Source organism: Ranitomeya imitator, chromosome 4 (genome assembly GCF_032444005.1).
Source record: "Ranitomeya imitator isolate aRanImi1 chromosome 4, aRanImi1.pri, whole genome shotgun sequence".
Taxonomy (NCBI): Eukaryota; Metazoa; Chordata; class Amphibia; order Anura; family Dendrobatidae; genus Ranitomeya; species Ranitomeya imitator.
Genome location: NC_091285.1, coordinates 683,588,718 through 683,610,461, shown reverse-complemented (window position 1 = coordinate 683,610,461; position 21,744 = coordinate 683,588,718). Strand labels below are relative to the sequence as shown.

General features: G+C 43.9%; 3 non-coding genes across 3 annotated transcripts; all 3 read right to left on the bottom strand.

Moving 5' to 3' along the window:
• Window positions 1–11,618: 11,618 nt before the first annotated feature.
• Window positions 11,619–11,700, bottom strand: TRNAS-CGA (transfer RNA serine (anticodon CGA)). The gene has a single exon. It is a non-coding gene; the product is annotated as a tRNA-Ser (tRNA).
• An 8,897-nt stretch (window positions 11,701–20,597) lies between these two features.
• Window positions 20,598–20,679, bottom strand: TRNAS-UGA (transfer RNA serine (anticodon UGA)). Its single transcript has one exon. It is a non-coding gene; the product is annotated as a tRNA-Ser (tRNA).
• Window positions 20,680–21,458: 779 nt separating this feature from the next.
• Window positions 21,459–21,540, bottom strand: TRNAS-CGA (transfer RNA serine (anticodon CGA)). Its single transcript has one exon. It is a non-coding gene; the product is annotated as a tRNA-Ser (tRNA).
• Between the last annotated feature and the right edge of the window lie 204 nt (window positions 21,541–21,744).

The following is a 21,744-nucleotide window of genomic DNA, read 5'->3' as shown; positions in this document are numbered from 1 at the left end:
GGGAAAAGCGAAGAGTCTCCCTAAGCTAGAAGATCGTTGGGTACAGCCGGGACCAGCTGCTTGGAAAGCATCACCAAACCAGGGATTCAAGCTTGAGGAGGCTAATTTGCATATTCCAGGTGCCTTCTGGGAAAAGCGAAGAGTCTCCCTAAGCTAGAAGATCGTTGGGTACAGCCGGGACCAGCTGCTTGGAAAGCATCACCAAACCGCGCGCCGTAATTTTTGCCTGTAGGACATTATTGCAAGAGAGCTTGGCTGAGTAGATTACACAAGAAGGAAAACACACAGCAAGTCAGCAGGATCTAGGAGCAACATGGCAGATGTGACAACCTACATGGTGAGCTGCAGCATGTGCTACATGTTCACAGATCGACCAGAAGAAGAATCAAATTTCACTTGTCAGAAGTGTAGACTAGTGGCCCTTTTAGAAGAAAAGGTGCGGGGTCTGGAAGAAAGAATAGCAACTTTGAAACTCATCAAAGAGAATGAAGACTTTCTAGACAGAACAGAAGCATCTCTACTGGTCACAGAAGGTGAAAAAAGTGTCAGAGAACCTCCAAAAGCAGATGAGTGGAAGCATGTGACCAAAAGAAGCAAGAAGACCATGGAGAAATCACCAACCACACAACTGAAGAACCGATATCAAATCTTTGTAGAGGATGAAGATGGCACACCTAAGGATGATGCAATACCAGCAAGCAAAAAAGAAAAGGGCACACAGCAACAAGTGACAGCAAAAAGTACAGCCAAGAAGCAACGAAGAGTGGTGGTGGTGGGAGACTCACTACTGAGAGGCACAGAAGCAGCCATCTGCAGACCGGACATAACTGCAAGAGAAGTATGCTGCCTTCCAGGTGCGATGATCAAGGATGTGACCGATAGGATACCAAAGCTCTTCAGCTCCAAGGACATTCACCCATTTCTTCTGATACATGTTGGCACTAATGACACGGCAAGGAAGGACCTACCGACAATCTGCAAAGACTTTGAAGAGTTGGGGAAGAAAATAAAGGAACTGGATGCACAGGTAGTTTTTTCTTCTATCCTTCCAGTAGACGGGCATGGCACCAGGAGATGGAACAGGATCCTTGATGCAAACAACTGGCTAAGACGATGGTGCAGACAACAAGGATTCGGATTCCTGGACCACGGTGTGAATTACTGGTACGATGGACTCCTCGCCAGAGACGGACTACACCTCAACAAACCTGGGAAACACACATTCGCCAGAAGACTCGCTACGCTCATCAGGAGGGCGTTAAACTAGAAGAAGAGGGGACGGGAAGAAAAACATTAGGCCCGAACAAAGAAGACCCAGGAAAACATACTCAGATGGGAGGTAAGAACATTTCTAAAACAATCCACAGCGAGGAGATTGGAACAAAACAAAATCCTCTAAACTGCATGCTCGCAAATGCCAGAAGCCTGACAAACAAGATGGAAGAACTAGAAGCAGAAATATCTACAGGTAACTTTGACATAGTGGGAATAACCGAGACATGGTTAGATGAAAGCTATGACTGGGCAGTTAACTTACAGGGTTACAGTCTGTTTAGAAAGGATCGTAAAAATTGGAGAGGAGGAGGGGTTTGTCTCTATGTAAAGTCTTGTCTAAAGTCCACTTTAAGGGAGGATATTAGCGAAGGAAATGAGGATGTCGAGTCCATATGGGTGGAAATTCATGGAGGGAAAAATGGTAACAAAATTCTCATTGGGGTCTGTTACAAACCCCCAAATATAACAGAAACCATGGAAAGTCTACTTCTAAAGCAGATAGATGAAGCTGCAACCCATAATGAGGTCCTGGTTATGGGGGACTTTAACTACCCGGATATTAACTGGGAAACAGAAACCTGTGAAACCCATAAAGGCAACAGGTTTCTGCTAATAACCAAGAAAAATTATCTTTCACAATCGGTGCAGAATCCAACCAGAGGAGCAGCACTTTTAGACCTAATACTATCTAATAGACCTGACAGAATAACAAATCTGCAGGTGGTTGGGCATCTAGGAAATAGCGACCACAATATTGTACAGTTTCACCTGTCTTTCACTAGGGGGACTTGTCAGGGAGTCACAAAAACACTGAACTTTAGGAAGGCAAAGTTTGACCAGCTTAGAGATGCCCTTAATCTGGTAGACTGGGACAATATCCTCAGAAATAAGAATACAGATAATAAATGGGAAATGTTTAAGAACATCCTAAATAGGCAGTGTAAGCGGTTCATACCTTGTGGGAATAAAAGGACTAGAAATAGGAAAAACCCAATGTGGCTAAACAAAGAAGTAAGACAGGCAATTAACAGTAAAAAGAAAGCATTTGCACTACTAAAGCAGGATGGCACCAATGAAGCTCTAAAAAACTATAGGGAGAAAAATACTTTATCTAAAAAACTAATTAAAGCTGCCAAAAAGGAAACAGAGAAGCACATTGCTAAGGAGAGTAAAACTAATCCCAAACTGTTCTTCAACTATATCAATAGTAAAAGAATAAAAACTGAAAATGTAGGCCCCTTAAAAAATAGTGAGGTTGTAGATGACGAGGAAAAAGCTAACATATTAAACACCTTCTTCTCCACGGTATTCACGGTGGAAAATGAAATGCTAGGTAAAATCCCAAGAAACAATGAAAACCCTATATTAAGGGTCACCAATCTAACCCAAGAAGAGGTGCGAAACCGGCTAAATAAGATTAAAATAGATAAATCTCCGGGTCCGGATGGCATACACCCACGAGTACTAAGAGAACTAAGTAATGTAATAGATAAACCATTATTTCTTATTTTTAGGGACTCTATAGCGACAGGGTCTGTTCCGCAGGACTGGCGCATAGCAAATGTGGTGCCAATATTCAAAAAGGGCTCTAAAAGTGAACCTGGAAATTATAGGCCAGTAAGTCTAACCTCTATTGTTGGTAAAATATTTGAAGGGTTTCTGAGGGATGTTATTCTGGATTATCTCAATGAGAATAACTGTTTAACTCCATATCAGCATGGGTTTATTAGAAATCGCTCCTGTCAAACCAATCTAATCAGTTTTTATGAAGAGGTAAGCTATAGGCTGGACCACGGTGAGTCATTGGACGTGGTATATCTCGATTTTTCCAAAGCGTTTGATACCGTGCCGCACAAGAGGTTGGTACACAAAATGAGAATGCTTGGTCTGGGGGAAAATGTGTGTAAATGGGTTAGTAAATGGCTTAGTGATAGAAAGCAGAGGGTGGTTATAAATGATATAGTCTCTAACTGGGTCGCTGTGACCAGTGGGGTACCGCAGGGGTCAGTATTGGGACCTGTTCTCTTCAACATATTCATTAATGATCTGGTAGAAGGTTTACACAGTAAAATATCGATATTTGCAGATGATACAAAACTATGTAAAGCAGTTAATACAAGAGAAGATAGTATTCTGCTACAGATGGATCTGGATAAGTTGGAAACTTGGGCTGAAAGGTGGCAGATGAGGTTTAACAATGATAAATGTAAGGTTATACACATGGGAAGAAGGAATCAATATCACCATTACACACTGAATGGGAAACCACTGGGTAAATCTGACAGGGAGAAGGACTTGGGGATCCTAGTTAATGATAAACTTACCTGGAGCAGCCAGTGCCAGGCAGCAGCGGCCAAGGCAAACAGGACTATGGGGTGCATTAAAAGAGGTCTGGATACACATGATGAGAGCATTATACTGCCTCTGTACAAATCCCTAGTTAGACCGCACATGGAGTACTGTGTCCAGTTTTGGGCACCGGTGCTCAGGAAGGATATAATGGAACTAGAGAGAGTACAAAGGAGGGCAACAAAATTAATAAAGGGGATGGGAGAACTACAATACCCAGATAGATTAGCGAAATTAGGATTATTTAGTCTAGAAAAAAGACGACTGAGGGGCGATCTAATAACCATGTATAAGTATATAAGGGGACAATACAAATATCTCGCTGAGGATCTGTTTATACCAAGGAAGGTGACGGGCACAAGGGGGCATTCTTTGCGTCTGGAGGAGAGAAGGTTTTTCCACCAACATAGAAGAGGATTCTTTACTGTTAGGGCAGTGAGAATCTGGAATTGCTTGCCTGAGGAGGTGGTGATGGCGAACTCAGTCGAGGGGTTCAAGAGAGGCCTGGATGTCTTCCTGGAGCAGAACAATATTGTATCATACAATTATTAGGTTCTGTAGAAGGACGTAGATCTGGGGATTTATTATGATGGAATATAGGCTGAACTGGATGGACAAATGTCTTTTTTCGGCCTTACTAACTATGTTACTATGTTACTATGTTACATCAGAGGCAAAGACCCAGGAATTATCTTCCTGACCATAACCTTTCCACTTAACCAGATACTGGAGTTTCCGTCTCGAAACATGAGAATCCAAAATCTTCTCCACTATATACTCCAATTCCCCTTCAACCAAAATCGGAGCAGGAGGATCAATAGATGGAACCACAGGTGCCACGTATCTCCGCAACAATGACCTATGGAACACGTTATGGATGGAAAAAGAAGCCGGAAGAGTCAAACGAAAAGACACAGGATTAAGAACCTCAGAAATCCTATATGGACCAATGAAACGAGGCTTAAATTTAGGAGAGGAAACCTTCATAGGAATATAACGAGATGACAACCAAACCAAATCCCCAACACGAAGTCGGGGACCCACACAGCGCCTGCGGTTAGCAAAACGTTGAGCCTTCTCCTGGGACAAAGTCAAATTGTCCACTACATGAGTCCAAATCTGCTGCAACCTATCCACCACAGTGTCCACACCAGGACAGTCCGAAGACTCAACCTGCCCTGAAGAGAAACGAGGGTGGAACCCAGAATTGCAGAAAAACGGTGAAACCAAAGTAGCCGAGCTGGCCCGATTATTAAGGGCGAACTCGGCCAAAGGCAAAAAGGACACCCAATCATCCTGGTCAGCAGAAACAAAACATCTCAGATATGTTTCCAAGGTCTGATTGGTTCGTTCAGTCTGGCCATTTGTCTGAGGATGGAAAGCCGAGGAAAAAGACAAATCAATGCCCATCCTAGCACAAAAGGCTCGCCAAAACCTCAAAACAAACTGGGAACCTCTGTCAGAAACGATGTTCTCTGGAATGCCATGTAAACGAACCACATGCTGGAAAAGCAATGGCACCAAATCAGAGGAGGAAGGCAATTTAGACAAGGGCACCAAATGGACCAACTTAGAGAAGCGATCACAAACCACCCAAATGACCGACATTCTTTGAGAGACGGGGTGATCCGAAATAAAATCCATAGAGATATGTGTCCAAGGCCTCTTTGGGACCGGCAAGGGCAAAAGCAACCCACTGGCACGAGAACAGCAGGGCTTAGCCCGAGCACAAATCCCACAGGACTGCACAAAAGAACGCACATCCCGTGACAGAGACGGCCACCAAAAGGATCTAGCCACCAAATCTCTGGTACCAAAGATTCCAGGATGACCAGCCAACACCGAACAATGAACCTCAGAGATAACTTTATTCGTCCACCTATCAGGGACAAACAGTTTCTCCGCTGGGCAACGGTCAGGTCTATTAGCCTGAAATTTTTGCAGCACCCGCCGCAAATCAGGGGAGATGGCAGACAAAATTACCCCCTCTTTGAGAATACCCACCGGCTCAGGCAAACCCGGAGAATCGGGCACAAAACTCCTAGACAGGGCATCCGCCTTCACATTTTTAGAGCCCGGAAGGTACAAAACCACAAAGTCAAAACGGGAGAAAAACAACGACCAACGAGCCTGTCTAGGATTCAACCGTTTGGCAGACTCGAGATAAGTCAAGTTTTTGTGATCAGTCAAGACCACCACGCGATGCTTAGCTCCTTCAAGCCAATGACGCCACTCCTCGAATGCCCACTTCATGGCTAGCAACTCTCGATTGCCAACATCATAATTTCGCTCAGCAGGCAAAAATTTCCTGGAAAAGAAGGCGCATGGTTTCATCACCGAGCAATCAGAACTTCTCTGCGACAAAACAGCCCCTGCTCCAATTTCAGAAGCATCAACCTCGACCTGGAACGGAAGCGAAACATCTGGTTGGCACAACACAGGGGCAGAAGAAAAACGACGCTTCAACTCCTGAAAAGCTTCCACAGCAGCAGAAGACCAATTGACCACATCAGCACCCTTCTTGGTTAAATCAGTCAACGGTTTAGCAATACTAGAAAAATTACTGATGAAGCGACGATAAAAATTAGCAAAGCCCAGGAACTTCTGCAGACTCTTCAGGGATGTTGGCTGAGTCCAATCATAAATGGCCTGAACTTTAACAGGGTCCATCTCGATAGTAGAAGGAGAAAAAATGAACCCCAAAAATGAAACCTTCTGAACACCAAAGAGACACTTTGACCCCTTCACAAACAAAAAATTAGCACGCAGGACCTGGAACACCATTCTGACCTGCTTCACATGAGACTCCCAATCATCCGAGAAGACCAAGATATCATCCAAGTGTACAATCAGGAATTTATCCAGGTACTCTCGGAAGATGTCATGCATAAAGGACTGAAACACTGATGGAGCATTAGAAAGCCCGAATGGCATAACCAGGTACTCAAAATGGTCTTCGGGCGTATTAAATGCTGTTTTCCATTCATCGCCCCGTTTAATACGCACAAGATTATACGCACCACGAAGATCTATCTTGGTGAACCAACTAGGCCCCTTAATCCGAGCAAACAAATCAGACAGCAGCGGCAAGGGGTACTGAAATTTGACCGTAATTTTATTTAGAAGGCGGTAATCAATACAAGGTCTCAGCGAACCATCCTTCTTGGCCACAAAAAAGAACCCCGCTCCCAATGGCGACGATGACGGGCGAATATGACCCTTCTCCAAAGACTCCTTCACGTAACTCCGCATAGCGGCGTGCTCAGGTACAGATAAATTAAACAGTCGACCCTTAGGAAACTTACTACCAGGAATCAAATCGATAGCACAATCACAATCCCTATGCGGAGGTAGGGCATTGGACTTTGGCTCATCGAATACATCCCGGTAATCAGACAAGAACTCTGGGACCTCAGAAGGGGTGGATGATGAGATAGACAGAAATGGAACATCACCATGTATCCCCTGACAACCCCAGCTGGACATAGACATTGATTTCCAATCTAATACTGGGTTATGGACTTGTAGCCATGGCAACCCCAACACGACCACATCATGCAGATTATGCAACACCAGAAAGCGAATATCCTCCTGGTGCGCAGGAGCCATGCACATGGTCAGCTGGGTCCAATACTGAGGCTTATTCTTGGCCAAAGGCGTAGCATCAATTCCTCTCAATGGAATAAGACACTGAAAGGGCTCCAAGACAAACCCACAGCGCCTAGCAAACTCCAAGTCCATCAAATTCAGGGCAGCGCCTGAATCCACAAATGCCATGACAGAATAGGAAGACAAAGAGCAGATCAAAGTAACGGACAAAAGAAATTTCGACTGTACCATACCAATGGTGGCGGACCTAGCGAACCGCTTAGTGCGCTTAGGACAATCGGAGATAGCATGAGTGGAATCACCACAGTAGAAACATAGCCCATTCTGACGTCTGTGTTCTTGCCTTTCAGCTCTGGTCAAAGTCCTATCGCACTGCATAGGCTCAGGTTTATGCTCAGATAATACCGCCAAATGGTGCACAGATTTACGCTCACGCAAGCGTCGACCGATCTGAATGGCCAAAGACATAGACTCATTTAGACCAGCAGGCATAGGAAATCCCACCATGACATCCTTAAGGGCTTCAGAGAGACCCTTTCTGAAAATAGCTGCCAGCGCACATTCATTCCATTGAGTGAGCACGGACCACTTTCTAAACTTCTGACACTAAATCTCTATCTCATCCTGACCCTGACACAGAGCCAGCAAATTTTTCTCTGCCTGATCCACTGAATTAGGTTCGTCGTACAGCAATCCGAGCGCCAGAAAAAACGCATCAATATTACATAATGCAGGATCTCCTGGCGCAAGGGAAAATGCCCAGTCTTGAGGGTCGCCACGTAATAAAGAAATAATGATCTTAACTTGTTGAACTGGGTCACCAGAGGAGCGGGGTTTCAAAGCAAGAAATAGTTTACAATTATTTTTAAAATTCAAAAACTTAGCTCTATCTCCAGAAAATAACTCAGGAATAGGAATTTTAGGTTCTAACATAGGATTCTGAACCACTAAATCTTGAATGTTCTGTACTCTTATAGTGAGATTATCCATCAAAGAGGAGAGACCCTGAATGTCCATGTCCACACCTGTGTTCTGAACCACCCTGATGTAAAGGGGAAAAGAAAGACAGAACACAGTGCAAAGAAAAAAAAATGGTCTCAGAACTTCTCTTTTCCCTCTATTGAGAAGCATTAGTACTTTGGGCCTCCAGTACTGTTATGAACAGGTAATTCAGAACCACAATGGACCTTGAAGTTCAAAGCACACAAAGTGACCTGACATTGACCAAAAACATAGGACGAGCTCTGAGACGTGGAAACTCTGCTGACGGCAATCCCTAATCCTATCACACCACACTAGAGGTAGCCGTGGATTGCGCCTAACGCTCCCTATGCAACTCGGCACAGCCTGAGAAACTAACTAGTCCTGAAGATAGAAAAATAAGCCTACCTTGCCTCAGAGAAATTCCCCAAAGGAAAAGGCAGCCCCCCACATATAATGACTGTGAGTAAAGATGAAATACAAACACAGAAATGAAATAGATTTCGCAAAGTGAGGCCCGACCTACTGAATAGACCGAGGATAGGAAAGATAGCTTTGCGGTCAACACAAAAACCTACAAACAACCACGCAGAGGGGCAAAAAGACCCTCCGCACCGACTAACGGTACGGAGGTGCTCCCTCTGCATCTCAGAGCTTCCAGCAAGCAAGAAAAACCAATATAGCAAGCTGGACAGAAAAAATAGCAAACAAAAGTAACACAAGCAGAACTTAGCTTATGCAGGATAGACAGGCCACAGGAACGATCCAGGAGGAAGCAAGACCAATACTAGAACATTGACTGGAGGCCAGGATCAAAGCACCAGGTGGAGTTAAATAGAGCAGCACCTAACGACTTAACCTCATCACCTGAGGAAGGAAACTCAGAAGCCGCAGTACCACTCTCATCCACCAAAGGAAGCTCATAGACAGAACCAGCTGAAGTACCACTCACGACCACAGAAGGGAGCTTGGCCACAGAATTCACAACACTTCCCGCACTCAGTGACTGCTGGCCGTAAAGTGAAAGCACAGCACAGCGGTGACGTCACCGATGTGCTCTGCTTTCACTTTACGGCCGGCAGTCAGTGAGTGCGGGAAGCAGACTGCAAGGGACCTGACGGACACCGGAATGTAAGTATGTGCTGTTTGGTTTTTTTTACATTTACGCTGGTAACCAGGGTAAACATCGGGTTACTAAGCGCGGCCCTGCGCTTAGGAACCTGATGTTTACCCTGGTTACCAGCGAACGCATCGCTAGATCGCATCGCTAGATCGGTGTCACACACACCGATCTAGCGATGACAGCGGGAGATCCAGCGACGAAAGAAAGTTCCATACGATCTGCTACGACGTACGATTCTCAGCAGGATCCCTGATCGCTGCTTCGTGTCAGACACAGCGATATCGTAACGATATCGCTGGAACGTCACGAATCGTACCGTCGTAGCGATCGAAATGGTACTGTGTGACGGTACCCTGACTCTGTCATGGGCAAGATATCTTGGCTGACTCACTGAAAGAGAAAGGTGTGAACTCAGATTAACAAGTAGAAGGAGCTAATTGGGTTGTATATTGAGGAACACCGGGATGTTGTTCTCCTGATTTTTCTCACAGTTCCAATTGTGGTTGGAAACCACACACTGCCAGGTAAATAATCTCAACCAAGATGCTAAATACATAATAACAAGAGTCTGGAAAAAAGGAGAACACGTATATATAATGATCCCCCAGACTCAGTATAATCGCTCCAAATATCAAATATGAAAGAAAGGGAGAAATGGGAGCATATAGTCAATTTGTAAAAAAGACCAACTTTATTTATACAAAACCTTTAAAAGAGAGGTATAAGACATAAATATACGTAATAATATAACCACAACATAGCATGAATGGGGGAAGGAGACAACCCACATCCCACCCCCCAAAAGCAGTAGAGTAATCAGATGGACGAAATTAAACACCAGGAGGGCACCTAAACGGGTGACCACACAAAAACACCAGATAGGTAAAAGCAAAAAACACACTGGCCAAAAGCAGAAATGCTTAAAAAATGGGTGACAATAAATGTAAAGGGCTAGATGAAACGTATATGCTACCGCTCATGGACCCCGCCACACCCACCCATATCATATGTAAGAAGTAATGAGGTAGTACTGTGTGACGGGAAACCACCGCTATCTATGGCACCCATAAAAAGTACACAGCCAGAGTGTAGGACGGCCAAAAAGACGGCCTATTGCAGACACAAATGAGAAAAAACGCCTGGTGCTCACCTAGTGTCCGTAGGGGGGAGAAGGATGAGGGGATCCCGCCGGTGTAAAAACGCCCCGACGCGCGTTTCGCGGCGTAAACACGCCGCTTCCTCAAGGGGAGTATGTCTCGAGGAAGTGGCGTGTTTACGCCGCGAAACGCGCGTCGGGGCGTTTCTTTCAGGTAAATAATCTGCATGATTTTTTTCTTAATCCCACATTTTTCTATACTTTGTTTTCATTAAAACAAGCAAAATCTAACTTTTTAAATGTAAAACACTGCCCTGTGAACATGATTTCATACAAAATGAGAACTTTAAGTCCATCGTCTTACCTATGCGATCATAAAAACGCATGCCATCACTGATGGTTCTCCGATGTCACAATCACAAGCCAACCCAAGGATTAGTTTATCATGTTTTGCAAAGTGCATGCAGAGGTAGAGCCTGTGAGAAAGTTTTGGACTTAGTTCACCTGAAACTCTATTGCCTAACTCTGTCCTTAGCAAGATATCTTGGCTGACTCACTGAAAGAGAAAGGTGTGAACTCAGATTAACAAGTAGAAGGAGCTAATTGGGTTGTATATTGAGGAACACAGGGATGTTGTTCTCCTGATTTTTCTCACAGTTCCAATTGTGGTTGGAAACCACACACTGCCAGGTAAATAATCTGCATGATTTTTTTCTTAATCCCACATTTTTCTATATTTTGTTTTCATTAAACTTTCACAAGCAAAATCTAACTTTTTAAATGTAAAACACTGCCCTGTGAACATGATTTCATACAAAATGAGAACTTTAAGTCCATCGTCTTAACTATGCGATCATAAAAACGCATGCCATCACTGATGGTTCTCCGATTTGTTTTGGTAATGATTTTATTAACTTTATTTGACTTTTGATTGCTGAAAAAAGTTTGGTGTAGAGCATTTTTAGCAACCAATACAGTTCTGATCAGAGTTTCCAGAGAACAGTGAATGATACCATTAATGTCCTGGGAAACATCTAATAATGTTTCTTTTAGTTTTCATACTGCTTAGTTTCAATTATGAGACTCAAAGTTTGGAATTTCATATAATTTGGCCCATTTTACTAATATAAATATTGTTTTACTGTTTTCGACAAATTCAATTGTTTTTGTCATGTTAAAATTCTACGCTGTGGACAGGATTTGAACCTGTGTGGGTAAACCCCATTGGATTTCGAATCCAACGCCTTAACCACTCGGCCATCACAGCCAACCTAAGGATTAGTTTATCATGTTTTGCAAAGTGCATGCAGAGGTAGAGCCTGTGAGAAAGTTTTGGACTAAAGGTACCTTCACACATAACGATATTGTTAACGATATCGTTGCTATTTGTGACGTAGCAACGATATCGTTAATGAAATCGTTATGTGTGACAGCGACCAACGATCAGGCCCCTGCTGGGAGATCGTTGGTCGCTGAATAAAGTCCAGAACTTTATTTCGTCGCTGGACTCCCTGGAGACATCGCTGGATCGGCGTGTGTGACACCGATCCAGCGATGTCTTCACTGGTAACCAGGGTAAACATCGGGTAACTAAGCGCAGGGCCGCGCTTAGTAACCCGATGTTTACCCTGGTTACCATGCTAAAAGTAAAAAAAACAAACACTAGATACTTACCTAACGCTGTCTGTCCTCCAGCGCTGTGCTCTGCTCTCCTCCTGTACTGGCTGTGAGCCGGAAAGCAGAGCGGTGACGTCACCGCTCTGCTTTCCGGCTCCCAGACAGTACAGGAGGAGAGCAGAGAAGCAGAGCGCAGCGGTGGAGGACAGACGGCTGTAGGTAAGTATCTAGTGTTTGTTTTTTTTTACTTTTAGCATGGTAACCAGGGTAAACATCGGGTTACTAAGCGCGGCCCTGCGCTTAGTTACCCGATGTTTACCCTGGTTACCGGCATCGTTGGTCGCTGGAGAGCGGTCTGTGTGACAGCTCTCCAGCGACCAAACAGCGACTCTGCAGCGATCCGGATCGTTGTCGGTATCGCTGCAGCGTCGCTAAATGTGAAGGGGCCTTTAGTTCACCTGAATCTCTATTGACCAACTCTGTTATGGGCAAGATATCTTGGCTGACTCACTGAAAGAGAAAGGTGTGAACTCAGATTAACAAGTAGAAGGAGATAATTGGTTTGTATATTGAGGAACACAGGGATGTTGTTCACCTGATTTTTCTCACAGTTCCAATTGTGGTTGGAAACCACACACTGCCAGATAATTAAACTGCATGATTTTTTCTTAAAACCCACATTTTTCTGTATTTTGTTTTCATTAAACTTTCACAAGCAAAATCCAACTTTTTAAAGGGAAAACACTGCACTGTGAGCTTGATTTCATACAGAATGAGAACTTTAAGTCCATCGTCTTAACTATGCGATCATAAAAACGCATGCCATCACTGATGGTTCTCCGATGTATTTTGGTAACGATTTATTAACTTTATTTGACTTTTGATTGCTGAAAAAAAATTTGGTGTAAGGGGGCGTGGCCAGCAGCTGAAGGAGCAGGACGTGCTTCCATTAAGCTCCTCTGCTGGCCGTTCTTATCGTGCTTAATCCGCAGTCATCCACAGCCCATCTGCTGTTTTTAAAACACTGGGTCAGCTACACAGCGACCAAAGAGACTTTTGGGCCCATTTGTTCTCACCAACTGACTGTATTTCGGGATCGGGACCCGAGGCCTACATGCGGGCCTGAGATCTGCTGGGGGATCCACCTCCCGACTGGAAACGGGTCGAGAGGTGCTTCTGGTACGGAGTACTGGCCGTCTCTCTGCGGCGAGAGTCTCTCCACCTCCCCCTTGTGTCTGGAGTAACTGAACGGCTGGAGTACAGAGTGGAGGCGCGAGGACTGGATTGCGGTACCGGGAGAAGGTAGGAGGACTGAGGGAGAAGTGTGCCCCGTGGCCCCGTCGCTCCTCCCCCCCCCCCGGCCGCCGAGACCACTGCGGCCCCGCTGTAGCCGAGCAGAGAGGATCAATCGGTGAGGAGACGCGAGGCCATGCTAGACTCTAGCCTGCACCGGAGAGGTTTCCACACGAGGGTGGCGCTGCTGGGTGCTGCCGCCGCCCCCCTTGTCCCGGCTTGGCGATCGCGCTCACCTGCCTCCTGTTGCTGCGGGCTGTACCTGAGGTCTGCGAGTTCTGTGCCTGCGCCCGCTGTTGACCCTCGACCCCTGACTCCTGGGAGTGTAGAGGTGAGAGGGGAGAGCGCGGTGAAGCTGGCGATTCGAGGCTCCTTTGCCCCGGCGGCTCTCGCAGGAGCGGGCGCCCTTGGAGAAGCGCGGGAATTTTTGCGCCAGCGCCATATTGGAGCTGTCTCTGTCACAGAGAAGAAGCCCCGCCATTGCTGGAATTTAAAGAGGTGGCGGTTTGCCTTATACTGTCTCCTTCTCCACGGGGGATCATCCTCTGCTCTCTCTTGCTGCCCCACACCCAGTGACATAAGAGAATAAAAACAGGGCAGTGCGCCCACATTGATAATAAATCCGCTGCACCCATAAAGCTCCTCTAAACACCGGAGACTTTAGATATAACTGGAGGTGGTATTAACCCCTCTGGCGATCAGTGTTGGGACGGATTGTGCTCCTCTGCACTGTGGCACCGAATATCTCATCTGAGTGACAACTTGTATACATTACAACTCTGCTACATCTTACTTATACCAACAGACAGAGAGCTAGTAGGAAAAAGTCACAGTTCCCCACTGCCATCTTCTGGTGACTTACAGGAACTGCTGCTCCAACCAAATCTTTATTTTATTTTTATTAAGTTTCTTATTTTTTCTTTTTACAATTTTATTTAGTTTTTTTTTCCATAACGCTATATGCTGTTACCTAATACTCATCTGCTTCAATAACTGGACTCTTTGAGCATTACCTAATCCCGCCTGAGAGAGAGATTACGTATCAGGTTGAAACAGTTTCTTTCTACAGTCTCAACAAGGCATTTTATCGCTTTCTCTTCTGATCTTAGAGAGACATCTAGGGCCTACCCTGAAAATATGCTTTAAATCCATTACAATATGTAAATAGTTTTCTTCCTTCAAGTCCAAGTTGTGATCGCAGCACTTCACGTTTACAAGCATCCTCAAAATGGTTAAATCACAGAAAGATCGTGAAAAATCAGCAAATAAAACCATGGCAGACGATCAGAAAAAAGGTGCTCATGGTGCTTTTGACTCATATCTGAGAAAAAAAAATGATGTTTCTCAAACCCCTACTAGACGATCCCTCAAAAAAGCGATCTCATCCGAAAACATAGATGAATCAGATCCCAGTGAGGCAGACTCTGATAGTGATTCTACTACAGGAGACATTGCCCCTATCTCTAGAGCCTTCATGAGAAAACTGATGGCCCAAAACATGAAGCCACTCATAGAGGAAGTCTCAGGTATGCGCTCTGACCTTCAGCATCTAGGCCACAGAGTCGAGTCCCTTGAGTCTGCAAATGTCGACATGGCGGAAGCTGTTACCTGCCTAAATGAACAAACTCTAAAGCAGCAACAACATCTGAACGCAGCACTGCTAGCCGTTGAAGACCAAGAAAACAGGAGCAGGAGGAAGAATATTCGGATTAGAGGGGTCCCGGAATCCTTTGCCCGGGAAGCACTAGACAAGGTAGCTAAAGAAATTTTCACCAATCTCCTAGGTCCAGAGAGAGCCTTCAAAGTTATAATTGAAAGAGTCCATCGTGCTCTAAGGCCTAAACCAAAGCCTGAGGAACCGCCCAGAGATATTATCTGTGGACTTCTTAGCTTTGTAGATACAGCCGCAATTCTAGCAAGCGCTAGAAAACAAGACAAAATTCTACATGAAAACTCACAAATACAGCTTTTCCAGGACTTAGCCCCTTCCACTTTAGCAAAAAGACGGATCCTCAAACCCCTCCTTGCTGCCCTGAAGACCAAGAACTTGACATATAAGTGGCTTTTCCCATTTGGCCTCGCAGTGAACATCGCTAGCCGTCAACTTACGATCTGTACCCCAGAGGACCTTCAAAAGGTCTGGGAAACTCTGGACATTTCACCAATAAATATACCCTCCTGGATGCCAATCGACTCCAACTGGAGCTTGCCCCCAATGAAGAAACCCTTGGAGTGGTCGCAAAAGAAGAAACACACTTCTCCTAAAGTCAAGAAACAAGATCCTAAGAAACACCCACCATGAAAACCCTATTCCTCCTCATGCCCTTTATTTGGTAAAATAAGAGTAGTTGTATGGACTGTTTAGTTTTTTCAGATAGCTAGCTTTGCCTTTCTAAAGTTTTTATCTTTAAATCACTATAATGTATTTTTTAATTGCTATAGACCAGATCACAACTTGGACTACCCCTCGCCTATGTCTGGGTATTCTTCCCCCCCCCCTGCGATGGGCGAGGATTTAAATGTATATATTTTGTTGTTTACGTTTTTTCCCTCTTTTCCCAGGTACCAAGATGGGATAATCTTCTCTTCAGGACATGATGAGTGTGAATAGTAAGGTGAGCTCCGGGTCCATCACAGTTGCCTCCTTTAATGTAAAAGGCCTTAACACGCCCGCAAAAAGAAACCAAATTCTCAATCTCCTAAAAAAACAAAAAAATTCAAGTAGCTTTCCTCCAGGAAATACACTTTAAAAGCGGTAGGGTACCTAACACCTCTTTCTCCCCATATCCAACGTGGTTCAATAGCTGCAACTCTTCTGCGTCCAAGGGTGTTAGTATAGCACTAAAAAAAGGTGTACCGTTCTCGCCCAAGGATATACTGAGTGACCATGAGGGGAGATATATCTTTGTTAAGGGGCATTTAGCCAATACCCTAGTCACATTCGCCAACCTCTATGCACCCAATAAACACCAGGTTCAGTGGATATCGAAAACACTAGAAGTACTACAACTTTTCACCGAGGGATTATTAATTGTAGGAGGGGACTTCAACATCACCCTAAATCCCGAGATTGACTCCTCAAGTGGTCTGTCCTTTGTTTCTCAAAAATTAAGGCATAACCTCCTGAACAAACTATCCACCCTACATCTCATTGACCCATGGCGTATTATCCATCCTACCACTAAAGACTTCACTTTTTTTTCCCCCCTCACTCATCCTACCATCGTATTGACCTCCTTTTGATACAATCGTGATCCTTAAATCTAATTAAATCCGCCAGCATAGGCTCTATCACAATCTCAGACCACGCACCGATTTTCATAGACATTGCTATTGACACCTTGCCCCGTCCTGCAACATCCTGGAGACTAAACGAATCCTTATTGGATAACCCACAAAACCTAGAGAAAATAAAGTACGCGCTTTCGCGATATTTTATAGAAAATGTTACAGATGGCTCACTAACACCCAATATATGGGAGGCTCACAAAGCGGTACTCCGGGGAGAACTCATCTCAATCGGAGCACGCGCAAAAAAACAGAGAGATAAAGAGATGATGTCTCTTCTACATCAAATCGCAATCACAGAACGTCTCCATAAAAAAACTGGCACGCAAAATCTCCAACGGGAACTAGTCGACCTTCGCGTCAAGTTAAAGGACTTGCTCAATATCAAATCTGCTAAGATCTTCATGCATTGTAGACATCGATTCTATATGCACGGGAACAAAAATAGCAAACTGACCTCCCACCTTCTCAAAAAACAGAAGGATAGTAAATTTATAAAGCAAGTATACAAAGATCCAAACGCGAAGGTCGACAGATCCGAAGATATCGCTGAGGCATTCAGACGCTACTATCAATCCCTCTATAATTTAGTATCCCCCGAATCAATGAAAGACTGTGTGGAGGCGACAGATAGAATCCAGGAATTCTTATCCCCCCTTTCCCTCCCAAAGATTCCACCCAAAGACCATGCGGCCCTTCTGTCTCAAGTCACCAGTCAAGAAATTAGCGACACTTTGCAAAATATGGCAACGAATAAAACTCCTGGTCCAGATGGCTTCCCAGTGTCATATTACAAAAATTTTTCGGACCTACTCCTCCCACATCTGACTTCCCTGTTTAACTCCTTTCTTGCAGGAAATCCCCCAACCAAACAGACTTTAGAAGCTCACATATCTGTTATCCCCAAAGAAGGGAGAGATGGCAGCCAATGCAGCAACTATCGCCCAATATCTTTATTGAACTCTGATCTAAAACTTTGGGCTAAAATTCTTGCATCTAGGATTAACAGTGTTCTTGAGTCCCTGATACACCCTGACCAAGTGGGTTTTGTCAGAGGTCGTGAAGGGAGGGACAACACTTTAAAAATTCTTTTAGCCATCTCACATGCCAGACGCTCCGGAACCCCGTTGGCTCTCTTATCAACTGACGCCGAGAAGGCCTTTGACAGAGTCAGTTGGCACTATATGGTATGCACTCTACGGAAGTTTGACTTCCCACAACCTCTTATTGATGCCATCATGACTCTGTATTCAGCTCCAACCACTAGAGTTAGAGTCAACGGGCTGCTTTCGGATCCTTTTGGGATAGGAAATGGGACCAGGCAAGGCTGTCCTCTCTCCCCAACTCTTTTTCTGTTAGTTATGGAGACGTTAATACAGAGAATAAGACAGGAGGAGTCGATAAGGGGACTAACCGTAGAACACACAGAATTTAAAACAGCTGCTTTCGCAGATGATCTTATGATTTTGATCTCAAACCCTAAGACTGCATTCCCCTCTATTTCAAAACTTCTTGACGAATTTGGGGTCATCTCCAACTTCAAAGTAAATATGCACAAATCAGAAGTCATGAACGTTATATTACCAGATGAGGTAGTCCTGTATCTCAAAAAGTCTACCCCCTTCAAATGGCTCACAGATAAATTGAAATACCTAGGTGTCTTTCTTACTGCAGACCCCTCTACTCTTTACAAACACAATTTTGAACCCCTTATGGACAATCTTCAAGCACTCCTTAAAACCTATGACCTACCATTCCTCTCATGGATTGGGAGGATAAACATAATCAAATCATACATCCTACCAAAAATATTCTACCACATGAACATGGTTCCTATACCCCTTCCCAAGACCTTTTTCACCTCAATCAATAAAGTAGTCAAAGGATATGTTTGGAGGGGCAGAATACCTAGACTCCCATTCAAAATCGTCTCACTCCCGAAAAAGAAAGGAGGCCTTGGACTCCCTCATTTTGAGACTTACTATCGGGCAATCCATTTGGCCAGATGGATATATCTGGTCAAACCTAGACTTTCCCCAAAAACCCCTAACCTTGAACTCTTATTACTGGGAGGTGGGGCTGGAAAATACCTTTGGACCTCGGCCGTCCCCCCGCAAAATTCCCTAGAAGGAATAACCAGCAACACACTGTCTATTAGGAGGAAGCTGATCCCAAACAACTGGCCACATTGTCTCTTTTTAGACAACATGCCTTTGGGGGTCGTGCCCTGGCTCATCGAACCAAAATACATAGATGCATTTGACTTCTGGAATTCCTTGCCGAACCTCCCAATTTCTCACTTACTTACCAATCAAATCAACTGTACAAATAGTTGGCCTAGTGATGCCAGGAAGCGACCCTGAGATTTTATACAAATACACCATGTACAACACATTATGTCTAAACTCAAGTCAAACATCCAAAACAACCCAGACTGGCTTTGGTTGGAACTTATACTCAAACTCAATCCCACACCCCCCAAATTAATATCTAAACTATATCATAACTTAATCTCCCCTAAAACTAAACTTAAACCCCTATATATATCCTCTTGGGAGTCTGAGTTGAACATATCTCTCTCCAGTAGGGAAACAGAGCAAGTACTAGGACACTCACACGGGTTCTCAAGATGTGTCCTGTTACAGGAGAATGCTTTTAAAGTCCTCTCCAGATGGTATAGAACCCCTGAGTCGCTCTATCACCTGGGCCTCTCAGACTCTCCTCTTTGTTGGAGATGTATGAGGTCAAAGGGCTCGTTATCACACATATTCTGGTCATGCCCAATTATCACTAAATTCTGGAAAGATGTCTTCAACCGACTCCGCCAAATTGGATTAATAACACAGAACCTGACACCCCAAGAAGTACTACTGTCGCTTCCCATGAAGTCATACAAGCCGAAAAAACATGACCTTCTCCCTCTTCTAATAGCCGCAGCCAAACACTTGATCTCCTTACACTGGAGACAAACGACCCCGCCTCACATTGATGAATGGACCAAAAAAGTCCAAGACATCTGTAGGATGGAAGAGTTGTCCAGCTGGGACTCTCATTCACACGATAAATTCTTTCGGACATGGTTGCCATGGCAAATATCATCTAACTTTACTTCATCGCCTTCCACTAGCTATTCTTCTTAGCTATACAAGTTTGTTCTCCCGCAATTTCCCCATGTTTATTAACATTGCACGGTGATGGAGCCGGGCACTGCTCATTCACCTGGTTGTCTTAGTATTATTTGATATTCTCTCTAGCACTCTTTCCCAGTTAGTTGAAACTACCTGATTATTTCTTGCTAGTTTATGATCTTTTTATACCCGTCTTCTTCAGACGAGAGATTTGTGACTCAGGAAGTTCTACTTGACCACTACATCCCCTCCGGTACATCCCATTCCCCCCCCCCCCCCTTTTATGGTTTTTGTTGTTCTCTTGTGTTTTTGTATGTTTCTTTTTATTTTTCTCTTTTGTGTTCTTGGGTTGCATGACTCGGACTTTGTGACCTAAATTCCCCACCGGAATTTTATGCAATTACCCAAAGCTATGGACATCTCCGGTGAACAACATGCTCAGTTTGATACATCTGTATGGTACAATTCATCCCATTCAGCAGTTGTAAGTTGTAACAGTATGTCTCAGATTCATGCGTCCTACTGTATTGTTCATGTATTTTGAAAAGTTGAAAAAAAAAATTAAAAAAAAAAAAAAAAAATTGGTGTAGACCATTTTTAGCAACCTATACAGTTCTGCTGAGAGTTTCCAGAGAACAGTGAATGATACCATTAATGTCCTGGGAAACATCTAGTAATGTTTCTTTTAGTTTTCATACTGCTTAGTTTCAATTATGAGACTCAAAGTTTGGAATACGAATTCTTGTCCCATTTCATATCATTTGGCCCATTTTACTAATATAAATATTGTTTTACTCTTCTCAACAAATTCAATTGTTTTTGTCATGTTAAAATTCTACGCTGTGAACAGGATTTGAACCTGTGCGGGGGAACCCCACTGGATTTCAAGTCCAACGCCTTAACCACTCGGCCATCACAGCCAACCCAAGGATTAATTTATCAAGTTTTTGCAAAGTGCATGCAGAGGTAGAGCCTGTGAGAAAGTTTTGGACTTAGTTCACCTGAATCTCTATTGACCAACTCTGTCATGGGGAAGATATCTTGGCTGACTCACTGAAAGAGAAAGGTGTGAACGCAGATTAACAAGTAGAAGGAGATAATTGGGTTGTATATTGAGGAACACAGGGATGTTGTTCTCCTGATTTTTCTCACAGTTCCAATTGTGGTTGGAAACCACACACTGCCAGGTAATTAATCTGCATGATTTTTTTCTTAATCCCACATTTTTCTATATTTTGTTTTCGTTACACTTTCACAAGCAAAATCCAACTTTTTAAAGGTAAAACACTGCACTGTGAGCATGATTTCATACAGAATGAGAACTTTAAGTCCATCATCTTAACTATGCGATCATAAAAACACATGCCATCACTGATGGTTCTCCGATGTGTTTTGGTAACGATTTTATTAACTTTATTTGACTTTTGATTGCTGAAAAAAGTTTGGTGTAGAGCATTTTTAGCAACCAATACAGTTCTGGTCAGAGTTTCCAGAGAACAGTGAATGATACCATTAATGTCCTGGGAAACATCTGGTAATGTTTCTTTTAGTTTTCATACTTCTTAGTTTCAATTATGAGACTCAAAGTTTGGAATACGAATTCTTGTCCCATTTCATATCATTTGGCCAATTTTACTAATATAAATATTGTTTTCCTCTTTTCGACAAATTCAATTGTTTTTGTCATGTTAAGATTCTACGCTGTGAACAGGATTTGAACCTGTGCGGGGAAACCCCATTGGATTTCGAGTCCAACGCCTTAACCACTCGGCCATCACAGCCAACCCAAGGATTACTTTATCATGTTTTTGCACAGTGCATGCAGAGGTAGAGCCTGTGAGAAAGTTTTGGACTTAGTTCACCTGAATCTCTATTGGCCAACTCTGTCATGGGCAAGATATCTTGGCTGACTCACTGAAAGAGAAAGGTGTGAACGCAGATTAACAAGTAGAAGGAGATAATTGGGTTGTATATTGAGGAACACA